General features: G+C 41.4%; 1 protein-coding gene across 32 annotated transcripts in view; it reads left to right on the top strand.

Annotated features, from left to right (window-relative positions):
• Window positions 1–17,158, top strand: part of CELF4 (CUGBP Elav-like family member 4) — a 670,482-nt gene that overhangs the window by 460,087 nt on the left and 193,237 nt on the right. The window lies entirely within an intron of this gene.

Genomic DNA, 17,158 nt, shown 5'->3' with positions numbered 1-17,158 from the left:
ACTTTCTCTATGCCTCTCCTAATTCCTTCCCTATTTCATTTTCATTGCTATTTCCAGTAAGTGTAAGTGATGAAAACTACCATGGTGACTTTGAGCTGTGTGTACCTTCTCCCTGTTGGGTCAGTCAGAGTTACAACACTACACAGCCAAGTTGGTTAGTGGCAATAGATTTTGAGAGAAGGAAGAAAGATGGTTAAATATTTAATTTGGTGAGCTCTATCTCAATCCTCTAGTACCTCAGAAAAGGAGAGAGAAAAAAAAATGTATTACGGGATTTTAAGGGAATGGGAAGGATAATGGCAAATACCTGGGTGGAATGGAAAACATTTTTAGGAACACAGATGTGTGGAAGCCCAGATTTGTGGAAGAAACTGAGAGGTGTATTGGGTGTTTCAAGAAAGATAGATGCATGAGATCAGCTTGCTCTTCATCCTCTTCCCCATTGTTCTGCTGAGGTTCCATCATCAGTGAGGAATGGAGAAAGATGAGTCTGCTCTGGGGAGAGCAAAGCAGGGTTGCTCAGACCTGGATAGGAGAGGAAATCTTTGGTCAGCTTCGCTTTGAAAGAGGAAAAGAGAAGCCAAGGGGCAGAGAGAGGAGAGGCAATTTTGGATGATTTGTTAATTTAAAAGTTCAGTAGCACGGTAGACCCTGTACTTGATGTCAGTGATATGAATTTCAGGCCTTTTCTTCTCAGAAATCATCAGGGAAGGAAGCAAGAAAGGCAGAGGTGACCCTCAACCTTTCCCTCCCTAAAGAGCAGAGGGAAAGGGCTGTCAGATGCAAAGAGGTCGGAGGAGCTCTGGCTGTTACCACCCACCACCAGGAGAAAGGCTCATCCCTGCTTGTGTTTTGAACAAGAAAAAGAGATTTTGAGGGAAAGAAAACTTACTACATAGCTTGCTGTAATGGATTTTAAATGCCTTTATTTACCAGCACTTGCAATAGTTTTCTGTTGGGATCAAGACATCACCGGCTAAAGATAAAGGAATCTTTCAACTGAAGGTGCATGGGGTCAGGAAATAATTCTCCTGCTCTCTCTGTTTAGCTTTGCATAATTGACCCTGTGATTTGTGGGGGTGAAATGGGGAGAACACCATCTTCTAAGGCAGCAAGCACTGCCTGGCAGAAGACAAGGACCAACACTACAAAGTCCAGTGCAGCAAATTCTGTTGTCTCTTTTAATATCCATAGTATTTCACCTGGAGAGGCATCTACCAAAACCCAAAATGTGTAATGCTAAAGTAGGTAAGTCTACTGCTGTTTGCCATGGTTTATCTCATCCTTGTCTAGAATGAAATCTGATCGGTTGTGTAAATACAAATTCTTTTTCTTCAGAACCCTTGCTGACAATTTGGACAAGAAATTAACTTAAATGGATAAGTTTTATTGCTAGTCACCTTTATATGCTCAAGTGCTGTGAAACACACTCAGCTGTTTAGTTCCTTGTTCCCCCTCTCCCCACCCATGTTTTCTAAAAATAGCTCAACTAGGTTCAGTTTATTACTGAATAGTTGGGGTTGGAAATGATCTCTGGAGTACATCTATGTCAGCACCAGGCAGGGTTGGAGGTATTTTTGATTTATGAGATAAACAGCCAGAACAAAGAGGGGCCATGTAGACTCCACTGCTTTTGTTTGTGGTCAGTAACGAGCAGGTTTCCTTATCATACACCCCACACCTAATTTAGAAAAGGAAAGCACTGGTTTACCAAAAAGTTTCTGCCTGCTGTTAAACGTGCAATACTAAAATTCAGTGGCAGACAGCAGTGGAATGATTGCTTCAGATACTGAGGTATGTGATTTTTCAAACAAAGGATAGAGGGCTCAGACAGAAAGTTTAGGTGCAGTGTGCAGGATACACAGCCTTCATTTTGGCTTTGGCTGAGGTACAAGAAGATGCACATCTTAGCAGTTAGTGCAATCTGCTCACAGAGGTGATGAGGTGATGACCCCAGTTTCCCAAAGCCTTTCCTACTTTCAGGAATGTAGCTAGGTCCTTCACTGGAGGCAACTGTTACCACAACAATGTCTTCTGTACATGTATGATCTTTCCCAAGCCCACATGAGGGGCTCAAAGAGACCCTGGACTCCCTTTGTCTTCCTTGGCAGTCTGATTATGTCCTCTAGACTACCTCAAATTAAGCTTTTGTCTTTGACACCCTTGGGATCCTGAAAAGACCCTGAAACCAGTTTTATGTTTCACCATCAGTGTTGTTTTCACTAGGCATATGAATTCCCTAAGAAAAAATGACGCAAATCTTGGCATTTTACAAGAAAAAGCTCCAAAGCATTTCATGGTTTCACAACTGTGCCAATGTATAAATGTTCAAAAGTGATGAATAAGACCCCCAAAAAAATCCTAACGCTGATCATCTTAAAAGCATGGGGGTTTTTTGGTGGCTATATTTGGCTTCTTATCATCTCTCTTGTAGTTTTCAAGTCTTCAGGGCTCAGGACTTGGCTCATATTTTCAAGATTTTGTTGTTCACAGCAATTCATGTCTGGAAAGGTATTTATTTTTTAACTGAAACCTGTGATTTGTACACATAACTGCAGAACTCTGAGAGGAGCCATGGATCAACACAAAATATTCTGACATTCAAAGAAATTGCTGGACTTGGTAATATGGGTTCATTACCGCTGTTCTAGTGGCTTCTTTGAAACTAGTAAGTATGGTTTTAAGGATGTTAGAAATTCAAGCAGGAAGAAAAAAAATCTTTATAAAAGAAGCCAGTAGCAAATAGCTGGTCTGCTATGACAAGATGGTTCTTAAACTGTGTAAGGATTTATGGGAAATTATTTTTCATGAGGTGTGTGCTACTGAACTCTTTGATGCTTGCATCCCTGAGGAGGATATGTACATCTTTTAAAGTGTTCCTGGAGATATTCCCTGTGAATTCATGCAAGAATTCACAAAGTTTACCATCAATTTTCTTTAGCTCTAAGCAGCTCTCAGATGTATTTCTCTTGCATTCTAAGTATAAAAAGCAGCGGCCACTCAGTGAACCCGGAAGATGGGGGTCTTGGATATATATTTTTCCCCCTTTACTGCAAAGGAGAAGAGTATCCTCATGTAAAAGGGACCAAAAAAGTGAGGAAGATAAGATAAAACCTGTGGAAGGTGCAGCAAAGACTCCTCTGAGAGGACCCAGTGGCTTAAGAAAGACCCTTTGAATGATCAATTCCCTTATGTTGTTCATTGATTTTCTCCTGGTTTTCCCTTATCTTTCCTTTCCCGTTGATATCCCTTTAATTGACTCCTGATTACAGATTACACCAGTTACAAATTGTTATTTGTCAAACAATGGAGCCAGGCTTCTCACTGTGGCTCAGGAAAATGCATGAAGCTTTTGATAATATTAGGAAGTTCAAACTGAACAAACTGTAGAGAACACAAGATGATCTGGTGGTAATTGGCAAAGAAGGAATCTGTATGGAGTCTTCTTCAAGCAACTACCTTGTTTACACTCCCAGGCCTTTATACTGCTATGGAATCCGGTATCCCGCAAGAATTACAATGCAGTAGAATCTGCAACTGAGTTCAAAATGTGCTTCTTGGACTCATTATCAACTTCAGCTCTGTTTGCAATGCTTAGCATATAAATTATTTAAATTAAACTAACTACATAAATTATTCAAGTTTCTACCCCCCCCCCCCCCCACCCTTTATCTTTAACAGACACTGCAGAAGTTCAGTGCTAGTGGTGTCACACTTCACTGCCAATCAGATAGGAGTGTTAACAGCATCTCACAATATTAGCAGTGCCTAAATGACCATGAGACTCTTAGGAGGGAGCTACCAAGAGCTGAATGACAGTGACCCTGGAACAGCCCACCACCAGTGATGGGCAGCATTCTGCTCAGCAATGTAAACAAGGAGGGAGTAACAAAGGGAAGCACCAGGGGTTGGTTGTTCTGGAATAGGTGCAATCTAATCCTGTTAAGTTCTTTCTGCTTTGCCTTTGGGTGTCTCCAGGGCTAGTTGCTCTTGCTGTGGGGAACCTGAGGTTGTCAACACCCATGCTGTGAGCAAACCTAGTGCAGTGTTAAGGGCCTTTCCCCTTAGGAGATATCACCTTGACCTGGCTCCCTTATCCCCTAGTGAAGTATTTACAAGCATCAAAGGAATGTGGTCTTGATCTTCAGCTGCCTCCTTTCCTGTCATCTGCTATATCACCTTCATGACCAAAGTCCACAGTGGCTGGAACGAAGCTCTGACTTGAAGGCATGTGAAAGTCGATGTTTCTTTAGAGCCCCAGCCAGGTGTCTGTCTAGGTGTTTCACGTAGGCAGGCATGGCTCCCAGCTCCAGCAGGGCAAAAAATATAGAGGCTGCTTTAGAGATAGGGCTGCCAAGGGCTGGTTTGTAGACAGCTGTCAGAGAGAGACAGCAATAAAGTGTAATTATAATGGGAAACATGAACAGAGCCCTTAGTTTCAGTGGACTGTCTGAATTGTTCATTATACACAGGTCTTTTCTTTCCTGTTTTGTTCTTGCTATTTTCTTAATTTCACATTTCAAATATGATTTAAGAAAGCAGCCTCCACCATGTCCCCAGATTTTGCTCTGATTGATTTGTAAATCTGCGAGGACATGGTTGAGTTAGATTTCTGAGTATGTCCAGGCATTGGGATATGTCACAGCTGTGGGGTTTGTAGGGGCCATATTTCAGCTGTAGGGAAACAAATAAATTATTTTGTTCATCACAGTCCCCATGGACCATCCATGTGATGGTTCAATACAGGTCTAAATAAAAGAAGACAAAATCCAAGATATTGATGACTACCTGTTTAGTCTTGAGTTACTGTAACTATCAAGGACTGACATCAATACAGGCTGGAGTGGAATAAGACAGATAAAATTATAATAAATATGTAAGTCATTTGAATGACGTAAGGATGGGCATGACATGATCCTTGATGAAAGGAGAGGGCAGTACAGACCACAGAGAAAGACATGAGGCAAAGAGCTATCTGCTGAGACGTGTGGTGAAGTATCAGAGCATCATCCCCTCTTTTCATGGCTTGAGCATCCCTAGAGACCAGGCAGCAGAGCCACAGAGGAAGGGTATGGTCTTTTTGTCACTTCAGAGAATTTGAACCTGCTAGAAAGCCAGGCTCAAGGCTCAAATGATATGAATGTGATGGAGAGCACTCTGCCACCCTCGTGATTTGACAGCAAGTCTCATGATACTCAGGGCTTTCCAATTACCCACATCTTTTGTGAGGATTTGTGTATATAAAAGCCTGTTTCTCCTTGATTTACAAAAAGTAAAAGATCATCCTGATCACAAGTTCTGGAGAACCTGAACTCTCAGAGCACGGAAGAGCCGAAACAAAAATAAAATTACCCAGAGAAATCATTGAAAAATAAAGCAGAACAATAACCATTTTAATCTCTTCTCATGATTCAGGGCAAGCAAGGAGAACATACTTTCCAATCTCATTTTTCAGTAGTTTGGGGTTGCTGGAATACAAGCAGGTGAGAGATATGTCATATTCATTAAAGACGGATGTGGCATGCTTCTTTCTTTTTAGGCCACCAAGAGATGACATTCTGTGTGTGGTGATTACTAAGAGGATAAGATGGTGTTTCTACTGGTTTCATGCTTGCCTGCATTGGAGCAGATAGATGTAATCACCCTGGAGATACTGTATTTACTTCTCTTTACTTATTTACTGTGTTTCTTTTATTTCACTTTAGGGGACTAGGCTGGAATTGACATTTCTTTCTCTTCAGCAGCAGCCTCCTCTCTCAATGCAGTCTCTGGGCACTGAGTTAAGGCAGACAGTGGAATGGACCTGCTGTAAATAGTGTTGATAAATTGGGTAGATAACACAGCATGGCCTGGTTTACCCCAGTGCACAGAGTAATAAAAAGGAGCTTCCACCTCAGAAAGGTCACAGTATTGACAAGGGGAACGACTGTGGGAATGGCAGTTGTGAGACTCCTGTCACTAAAGTCACTTTTCCACAGGAGATGCTGAAGGCCTTTTCCTCACTGCCCTCACCCCTTAAGCCATTTGATTTAGTGGTACTGGGAAGTCTGTGAAGATGAGGATCCCTGGTGCCAAAGAGAACTGAGCTGAAAGGCTCCCAAAAGCTCTCAGGATCCAGCCAATCCCAAAATGGCCAATTATGCTGGGACTTTTCCAACTTGACCAAAATGAGGTAGACGCCCCAGAGCTGGCCCATATATTTTTAGGTGCTTTTTCACCACATCCTGTGGAGTCACAATGTTTTAGTGAGAGGGATGACATGGTGCCACCAATCAGTCACAATTCTGCCAAGCAGTTCAGGGGGTTCCTGTGGTAATTTTAGAGAAGATCGTTTTTAATCCTGGGCTTGCATTTGTCAGTTCATATACAAGAGAGAGCCTTAACAGCCAACAGAGGACCCACCTAATAGACATCACTGAAATGTAATTTTGGAGACACTAGAAAACTTGTGGGTCACAGACACTGAGCAGAACTTGGATCATGTGTGCCTGGCATGATGGAGATCAGCCAAATAAATAGCTCAATAGATAATTAGGAGTCTCAGACCACTCTGGGGAAACATGCATCCAAAAATCTCATCCTCAACAACCCTACCTTCCCCTTTGAGCAGTTAAAGCAAATGTTGTGTGTTCAAAGACACCAAAGCAGATATGATAGAACAGAGGGTGCAGTGGGGTTGACATGTATCCACAAATAACAGCAAATTGAATAATCTCTAAGGTCCTGCCTAGACTTGCGGTCCTTTTCATGTCACAGCACTTTTAAACAGCTTTCCAATTAACATACCCAATATCAGGACTGGAAATTCAGGTCTAACAAGGTCTCATTAAAAAGCAAGGCATACAGCCCACCAGCTGAATTCCATGGACCATGCCAATTGGCACTGCTATGTGACATGATTATATAATAGCAGCCATTCTGTGTCACGCCGAAGGTCCTTGTAGTCCAACAACCTTCCCTGACACCAGCCAGCAAAGCATGCTTTAAAAACAAAATTGAGAGCAAAGTGCTTGTTACAATGATTTTTGCCCCAGTTACTCTTCCAGCACTCCAGAGCTTATGGGATTCCTAAATCAAACTTGTACATAAAGTACTTTGTATATCAATGAGAAAGTATACACTAAGTGAAGATGTTGCTGCATGGTGGGGAAAAAATATTTGTTCTCCCCAAAGAAGCTAAACAATATGACAAAGTATTGATTCCAAAATTTCATTTCAAGAGTGGTGCCTGTGGTGTATTAGGAAAGGGAGTGTGTCCACAGTAGAGTGAGTTCCTGAGCTCTTTAATGTGTTGTGCTGCCCCGATAATATTATAACCGATGTGGTTTTCTGAATGAGAGGAGCAATGGTTTTGTTCACTTTCCATCTTTTGACTATTTACTTACTAAAAACTTGGCTCAATAGTAGTTTCCAACAGCACTCATGGCCCACTCCCAGCTAGGAAACTCTTGTGAGTTTTTTATGAGAATGATGTTTTGGGGACATTCCTATTTTGCATTAAGAATTGGCCCACACCAAGGACCAGAGTTTGATGTATCATCAATTTGTGTCACTTACTACCATTTCAAATTCAAAGTGACATGGATTTGGAAACCTTGCTAGATGCGGAACTGTGGCAAAAGGGCTGAGTTTGGCCAGGGTGGGAAATTGTAATGCCTTGAGAAGGTGACAGTAAACTGGCTCAGGGGAAGCTTAGTCAAGGCCCAAACGATGCCCTATGCAAAGGCAATCTAATGATTTAATACCCCTGTTCCTGGAGAGTGGTGTCATGAAACCCAGAGCAGCAGTCCTTGCTTTGGCCACACAGCATAGTCTTCCAGGGAGCCAAGATCAGCTCATTAGACTGCAAGAGCTGTGCTCCTTGCAAGAAGCTGGTCCCCATCCAGTTTTGACAGTCTCAGCCAACCTGTGCCATCTGTCTGGGACAGCTCCCCAAGCACAGAGCAAAGCCTTTCTCAAAGCTCCAGCCACATGGAGGGAATATTTCAGAACACTGGAAACAGTGGTCACTGTCAAGTGCAGTAACTTTTAGCCCCAGTGGCCACTTTGTCACAGATGTTGCTGAGGTCTTTTGTAATTTCCTGGCACTTCTGGGAAGCAAAAAATAAGCCAGTAATCACAAATTAGAAAAGAATTGGAAAATTAAAATGGGTAAGCACCCACCTAATGGTTAATATTTTGCCTCTCCCTTACTTCTGACTGCAAACCTCCCTCCTTTATTGGCAGAATGACCTGGACCTGGGCTCCTGTGAAGTTAGTTTGGGTCAGTCTTGCAGGAGGCTCTGGGCTCTCAGTGATGATGGGAAGTGAGATAATAGGGCGCTCAGCAACTCACCCTCACCTTAGCCTCGTCCACTGGGCAGATATGGACTAATGAATTCAGCTCCTATTGCTAAGCAAGTCAGGGCTATAAACATGATTTTCATAATTGGGTTTTAACATACATAGAAACCATCCAGCAGCGATGATAGCTTTGCATCAGAAGAGCCTTAAGACAGAGAACAGCTTCTCTGAAGTGTTAAGAATCCCAGCATATTTATCTTAATAAGTTTTATTACAGCCTGCCAGTTTAAACCTAATGACTAATTTATCGTATAAAATACCAGCAATATATTTTTTGGTTTTGCTAATTAATTATCTCAAACAAAGGTGATATTTATAAAACTGTCCAGAAACGGTATGTGCATTAAAATTGCCTTGCAGCAGGAGATGAAATTATTACTAATATGGGATCAAATTATTACTGTATTGACTTAGTTATTTTATTACCTCATAATGGATTTCTTCATTATTTTCCCCGGGATTGTAGCATTCATGATTGCATTAAAGTCTGTTAATCTATGCAAATATCATTAGGAGCTACTAATAACCATGGCAACTTTCTTCAGTTTCAAGGAATGTGGTAAGTACTCCCAACACATTGTTATGTTCTGTTAGTGTGATGGGATTAACTGAGCCCCCAAGTCCTTGGGACAGTGGGTGGGCAGCAGATCCCTGTGAGCTTTTCATGTTCTACAGATAGATAAAGTAGAAGGTGGGAATTTGTTCTTCCTCTTAAGAGGTGGCACAATTTTCAGCACCACCACTGTAATCCTGCCTGATGCCAACCAATGATTAAACCAAGTCACCAGTTAGTTTGGAAAAGGGACTTGTCATATAAATTTCCTCTGTATTTCCATCCCTGCTGTCTATCCTCAAAAACAATAGCCCACCCCATGGCCCCATGCTGTAAAACCGCAGTGGGAATCAGATATTCTCTAAAGGTCAGGTCATGGAGTTGCAGCTTTTCTACATGCAGGACAAGGCAGAAGCAAATAAGGAAGGTGAATTTTCAACACTGGGCACAGCTTTCAAGTGTCTCATGTGTGAACTAATGCCTTCACATTGATGTTTCAGAGGTGCTCAATGAACCATTTTTGAGAGGACTGAGGTTGCTGCAGAGCTGTGAGTGTGTCTGTCAGTGTTTGTATCGACCACTTCAAAAAATGTGGACAAATATTAAGCCTTGAATGTTTCCCTTTTCAACACCTCTGAAAACTGAAAGATGCATGCATGAGTAGAATGATAGGTAAGGGAAAATACACAGCTGCTGAGTGGTATTACTATTTATCTCTATTACCTGTTAGTCTAATTTCACATCTCCCATACTTAGATAACGAGGTTACAGACACCTTTGTAGTAATGCACACAAAATTAAATAGAGAAAAATCAGATTAAATTGGATCACAGAGTGACAAGGATGGAATTTCATCTCCTTACCCATATCTGTCTGTCTGACTATCTGTCTCTCTAAATAATCTAGATCCATAGCTTATATGCAAGCAAGACAATCCCATCAGCAACTTTCCAGCAGTGATTTCCAACTGATCAGTGATGTGTTTTTTCTGTAGTATTAGGGCTTACTCAGGGCTCACCTGTCATTTCTGAATAGCACCTGAAGCCTCCTCTTTGAATTGACCTTAGACTGAAATCAGTTTAGGTCCAATTATAGGAGCTACTGAACTCTGGGTGCCCTTGTTTTGCTCCATCAGCATGTGCACCACAACTGAGAGGAAGACAGGCTTTGAAAATGTTAAAGGCTTCAGTTTTTGACACTAAAGTTGCATTCTGAACTATAAACAAGCAAAATGGACTTGAGATGTTGGTGAGCAATCCCACAGCCCCAGGGATTCACAGGAATTCTGTCTTCTCCCTTAAACAGGAACAAGAGCCTCCCTCCCAAAAATCTCATTAAAAAAAAAAATATTGCCCGAAAACACTGCTGTGGTGTCAGAGCAAAGTAAGTGGTGTTGGATTAGGCATTTGCACCTCTGTAAATGAATTAACAAAATGTGATTGTTTTATGTTTGGCTGTCAATCTGCATTTGGCTCAGAGAGGATAATTTTTACTCAGAATGTGTTAAAAAGTAATTCTGTAGATGGTAGCAGTCTTGGACCCTGTGAAACTCTCAGCTTTTTTGCTGATGAGCTGACCTTGTTCTGTTAAATAAAAAGAGATCTAAAACAGCATTCAGGAAGGGAAAAAGCAGGGTGAATCCATAGAAAACAAACAAACAACAAAAGAAACAAAAAAACCCATACAAAACAAGTCACAAAAACTTCACCACATTATTTTTTTCTGTATTCTTTCTTTTTTTTTTTTTTTTCAAGAGCTAGCCTTCATGATGAGATGTAAAATAAAGGGAAAAGCCAGCCCATAAGAAATACAGGCATTAAATTAGATGGATTGGTTGAAGCTGTTATGCATTAATTGCATTTAAGGATCAGCTGGGCCCCCTCTCCACTAGCAGCAGAGACCCAGTCTGCTGGGGTACTGAACAAAGGACAGTAACAAAGCAGCATTAAGGGTCCTATCAAGGGTCTCTCTGTCTGCTTTCCTTTCACAGCCTGTTGCAGAATAAAAGCTCATTAATTCTTTGAGTTTAGGCAGATTCTGCCAGAAAGGACTCATTTACAAAACCACTGAATGAACCTCCCAACTTGAACTGCTTGGGAGTTTTGGGACTGGAAACCCAGGGAGTTGGTCTGCTTGTGTTGTTCACCAGACAGGGGTCCTAACCCAGCAGAATTCTCAGGTCAGTCCTTCTAAGGGGTTACAATAGATTCAGGTATGAGAAGACAGATAAGGAGGATAAAAATCTGTCTATTGCTACCCAGAACATGAATTTAGGAGATGAGTCCCACCAGATTAGTTTGACACCCCCCCCCCCCCCCTCCCATGCTCAATATTCCCTTTAGGTCAGGCAGAGAGTGTAGTGGGTTAACTCAAAATGAAGGGTATATAAAAGTATATGCTTTGGACAGATGTGAAAGTGGGAGGCAAGGTTTACTTCTTACTGTATAAATCAAGGAGGTCTTGTTATGTCTGGCATTGGTTCTGAATGCCTGATAGCTGCTAATAAAAGGTTTGCTCTCAGTCTGACTGGGTGGCTTTAATGTAATTTGGAACTTAGAAAAAGTTTGTATTCCAGCAGTGATTCCAATGCTGTCATCTTGAGCCCATCTCAAATAGCAGTGGGGGGACATAATTACGTGGTGTAAATCAGGAAGGCTTCACTCATGGTACTGATTTACACCATCTGAGGATCTGGCTTAGCTCTGTTATGGCAGTGATCTGCACTGCCAACCTCCCTGAATTCCCTGCATAGATTCTACACATCACTTAACTTCAGGCAAGACTTTCTCACATTGTCTGAATGCTAATTGCACTTCTGTGCTGTAGCTTATATTAAAATTAATATATAATTCCAAAAAAATAGAGATAATTGAACTGACCCAAAATATAACCCCTTTCCTTATTTCCTAAGCACTTGAGTTTTAGCACAAATCTCTTTTACTGCAGGGGCTTATGTTGTGCCGTCAGCAAATGCAAAGAACAATTAAACATTTAACATGATCACAAGGATGAGAGGAAAGCTGCTGTTTAAATGCATCAAGGGGGGAAAAAAAGCCCAGGAAAACAGCCTCTTGGGTCTAATGTAAGACAGAAAAAATGCACTATGGTCAGTTCAATTCAAGAGCTTTGTTTATTGGGGATCCAGTGTATTATCTTAAAAGTAAAATTTCTACTTTGGTAAGCTCCTTAGAAAGAGTTTCAAACAGTTCTGTGCCACAGACATGCAAGGTTGAAGCAAATGCTTTCTGAAGGGTAAGCATTATGATTTTCACCTTCTCTTTGTTTTCCTTAGTTGGGAGGGTTACCTGGATCTTGGAGAATATCTGCTTGTGGAAGGAACTGCATTTCCTCAAAAGAAGAAAAGAAGTAACAGACTTCAAAACTCTGCATCCCTACTGACATTCCTCATTTTTCTGTTTCACACATTATCCTGTTCTGCTAAAATCTAACCTATGAGTCATCTTGGTCAGTGCTGCTGCCTATACCCAAAGTATTAATAAGAGGAATTAGTCCTGTTTGTCAGTCTGTCTGTGAATGAGAGATGTGGGATTAAGTCTCTAGATTATATTTGTTTTCCGTAGCTTATAGAGAATGTTTATTCAGTTGTCATAAGGACATCGGGGTCATGCAGCCCGAGATGCAGCTTGAGCAGGCAACTGCAGTGTTCAGCCCCATTCACAGGGGAGTCAAGTCCCTATCAGAGAAAGCAGCCCTAATTTAACATTCTGTTTGTCTGAGAAGCCGGCCTTAAACATGTCCTTGGAGTTTGTTTCTCCAGAACAAAGGATGCACAGGAGCAAATGTGCTCAAGAAGGCGCCTCTCCTGGTAAGGGGCAGATGGGTAGAACAGATAAGTAATGGGACTTCAGGGCTGCTGACAACCTGACAGCCTCTTAACAAAGATGCAGAGGAATTCTGGGGGGCCTAATTTAAAGGGATTTGTCAAATCTTTAAATGGGATGCTACTGTTTTCAAATAAGTGTTTTTCAGGACAGTCTCCTCCATTCTGGTGTGTGGTTTAGGAAAGGGGGCCAATGCCAGGAAGCCAGGCAAACAGGTAGTGAGGTTGCTCATCAGTTCTGTGGGTTATCAGGGTATGAGCTGCAGAGACAGCTTTTTTGGTAGAGTCTGACCCAGGGAGATTCTGACATGCGGAGCTGGTCATCAGGAAGGCCACCAAACTTTCCCCAGAATTTAAAACAGAGGGAGTACAATGGGCTGAACCCATTTCCCTACATTTTAGGAGGGCATCTGAATGCCAGAAAATGGAATCTACTTTTCCCTGCTCTGAAATTTTTAAGAGTTCAGGATTTAGAGTGTTTTTTTTTTTCATGGAAACAGCTTTAAAATTTTTTAAGTTTAATTCAGAAAAAGTAGGAAAATTACTCAAATATCAACTGCTTTCTGCCTGCAAAAGCATTTTCTTCTCAGCTTTTGGATTAACACTGAGACTCAGGCATTTCTGTGACACAGAGAGGCTCTTTATTCGCCAATCTCAATTTTTTCTGAGATTGCAATATCAAACACAAAGCAACATTTTCTCTAGTAGATTGTGCCACTAATACAATAAGGGTCTAATATATTAATGAATAAGGATCTATAATATGCTAATATTTCTGCATCACATTAATATTCTATTAGACTAATGTATTATTATGCTAATAAGTCTATTAAAAATGCAAAATATAATTATACGTTCTGTATGGCTCCACTGTTGAAATCTGATTCCTGCCCTAGACACACTTGTGTGTGTATTTCTAGAAATTGTATTACCTGCTGTGCAAAGTTAGCTTGATCTACACCTGATGTCTTTCATCATGCACCCCAAGCAGCCGAGAGAGGATTTCATACCCCCAAACCCATTAACAGGTGAAACAGATTAAGTGCTTCAGCAGGTCTGCATTTCAGCTGTGGGAGAGACAGGCTGACAGCCATGCTTTACACATGCCTCACTCTATCTTGAAATTTACCTTTCTTTTCACTGAGCACCTGATTGAGAGGGGACTCTCCTCTGGGTGGGCATGTTGTGCCAGAAGGGGGTAACACACCTAAATCCTGGCAAGCCAATCCTCTAGGAAAGGGTGCTGTGTGAAAGAGATCACTTTTTCTGTGGTGTTCTTTGCCAAGTTTAGGCAGCTTCCTAGTCGGTGTGCTGTTTATATATCTTATTCTTTAATGCCTAATTTCCCCCGACACCATCAAAGGAGCCTAATCCACAGGCAGAGAAAACTGTGACTTCCTCTGTACAGCTAATCCCGAATAACAGGGCACTGTGTGTCTGTTCCACCCCCCCCCCCCCCCACCCACCACCCCGGTCCCAGCCCTGGCCATGCTTCTGCTCTTCTGCCACAGCTGAAAGAGAATTTTCAGTGTGCCTCCCACTCTCCATAAATATATCCACACTCCTGCTCACTCCTGAATAATGGCATTTGGAGGAGAGGTCTCCTGCAGATCTTTCTACCACAGCTAAATGTTCACTTGATTGTTTTTAGATGGGCCAATTAAGAATGAAAAGGGAAAGTGAACAGCATGGTTTTGTTTTGTTTTAAAAATGTCATGTTTGCCAAGTTTATTAAGCAGGAGCTTAGAACGAATATTTAATTTTCAAAGACTGGCTCTGGTAAAATTTGGAAAAGAAAGTGTAAGGACGTGTCCTTCCCCTTGTCCCTGTCAGGATAACTCTCTGCCCTATATCAGCGTCTGCATCTCATGGCACCAGCCATTTAATGGATATTATAACAGAGATCTTTAATGAAAGAACAGGGTTTCTGTTACCTGTCTGAAGAGCTATTCAATTCCTTAGTGTGACTGCAGAGAGGAAAATAATTCAATGGAGAAGGTTTCTGACTAAGAGAAATCCTTTCTAATGGGGAGGACAGAAACTAAATGAGTAGAACTCATGGTCTGTGGAGGCTGAGGCTCTCTGTCACTGGAGGCTGGTTAAAAATGGGAGAAATGTATCAGTCAGTAATAACACACTTTTGAATGTGGTTCTGCATTGGCCAATTGAGCTAGGAAGCTTCTCCAGGTTCCTGCCAAACCTTTCCTCTGGCTCTGGCCCCTCTTTCATAGGCAGCAGACCCAAGGCTTTGTGAAGACCTTCACAGCTCTCAGGGCTTTTTTGTCTGGTACCCAAATAGCAAAGAATTTGGGATGGCACTGAATTGTTCTTAAGTGTGGAATAGGAGGAACAGTTTATAAGTGCATCATAAAACTCAAAAGTGTGGTCAATTTTACAAGATTTAAGGCTTCCATAAGCATCTGCATACTTTACACAACCCACCTGCATAGCACTGCCTTGTGAGTGAATAACTTTTCTGTGTGGTGGCTGATTTGGTTGCAGTAAGGTTCCTGCTACCATTAACACTGACTGGATTTCTCTTTTAGAGCAAGAGAAAGAAATGCAGGTCTGTGGAAGTGAAAATCTAAACATTTCATTATTATTTTCTATGGGTAGTATATATGTGTGTGTGTGTGTGTGTGTGTGTATATTCATGAGTGATAATGAACATGTGACTCCCTGATTTGAATTTATCCTAGGACACATGGTGAATGAGTAAGGGACTCAATCACACAATATTTGAGATAATTTTATTTTCACTATAGCATATCACTTGTCTGACTTCCAAATTTCACTATTTTCAGGGCAGAAGCAGAATTATTATATATTGAGTGAAGATACACAGAGCATAGAATTCCCATCTTTGGTCTAAAAATAGGAAACTCATACTCAAATCTTTACATTGTCCATGTCTTTAACTTGGTGGTGGTGTTCAAGTAGTCCACTAACTTTACTGTCATTGTTATCATTATTATTTTAATACATGACTCATGCACCACCATTTGCTGTGGATTCTCCAAGATGATGGTCAAGTGGTTTCAAACTGCTTTATCAACTTGAAGTTCAGTGGAGCTACACTGATTTACATGAACCGAGACTTTAGCCCCAAGTTCTATTGGTGACAGAAAGCTTTTTGCTGGTCTGTCTCTCCCTGGGAAAGATAACACTTTTCACAGGAAAGCTGTTATTTCGTGTGTTCCCTTATGTAACAGCACTGCTGGCAAAGTAGAGACTGAAAACCATGAGGACTGTAACACTCATGAAAAGGCTCAGGGTGCTGGAGTGACCAACCTCTCCACAGCACAATGCTGTGCTGTTGTCAAACAAGCCCACAGAAGGAGGATTTTATCAAAATCTGTTCCTCAGTTTCCACAGATATCTTCAATCTACATTTGTGTGGAACAAAAGTTTAACTGTAGACTATTATTTCAGCCTTTTAATTTGTCTGAGTTAATCTGCCTAGCAAAAATCTTCCTGTCTTTCCTCCCATCTACATTTCTGAGTCAATACATATTTAAAATATTTCTTTTTCTTCTTCAAACACAACCAGAGCAGAAGTTAGCCATGTTGATTTTCCTTTTGTTAAAGTCATATGTTGGATATTTTATAGGTTTCTTTGACCTCTAATTGGTCCATCCACAAAAGGAGATAAAAGTACCCCTATGTGCTTCAGCTATAACCTTAGATCTCCTGGGTAAGTTCAGGTATTTCAGGGTTAGTATTTATTGAAGCATCACCATCTTTAAGAAGTGTGTAGGCTGAAGAACAAGAGAAGCCTTGCAGAGGGAGGGTTATGTTGCACATCTCCGTCAAAGACCAAGACAGACATTCCTGTGCAGTTCCTTGGAATGCGAGTTTGCTGCAGGAATCTTGAGTTGCAGAAGTCTGGTAACCCACTCTCTATCTGTGAGTGTGTTTTCTCTTCTTGGGTTTGCTTCCAGTATTTACTTCTTCCAGGATAAAGAAGCAAAGATTGGCCTGTAAAGCTAACACAGAATGCAATTCCCTCTCTATATAATATTCCCCCTTTTCACAGAGGGACTGCTTTTCGCCTCTAACTCTTTCTGTTTTTCTTTCTCATCTCACTTTTCTGCAGTCTGAATGCAGGCATGTGTGAAAAATCAGGGTGAGAGGATTTGGTCTCCTGGCAGAGAAAACACCAACAAAAGGAAGCATAACAAGCAATCCCCTCTCTCTCCCACTCTCTCTCCACACGGGCCCTCCAAGCTCAGGGTTTCATGCAGGAGTGGAATTAGCCAGGACCTGGATGAAGGCAAGAGCTCTGGAGGAGAAAAAGGGTTTGCAGTCTTAGAATGGAAGAAGTAAAGGTGGGAGAAGACCACCCCACCAGTGTAATCCCAGTGCAATTTAATCTAGGCCTGTTGTTTATTAATGGATTTTTATTCACCTTTAATTTGACG

Source organism: Cinclus cinclus, chromosome Z (genome assembly GCF_963662255.1).
Source record: "Cinclus cinclus chromosome Z, bCinCin1.1, whole genome shotgun sequence".
NCBI classification, from domain to species: Eukaryota; Metazoa; Chordata; class Aves; order Passeriformes; family Cinclidae; genus Cinclus; species Cinclus cinclus.
The sequence above is the reverse complement of the archived record's forward strand: the minus strand, read 5'-3'. Positions and strand labels throughout refer to the sequence as shown.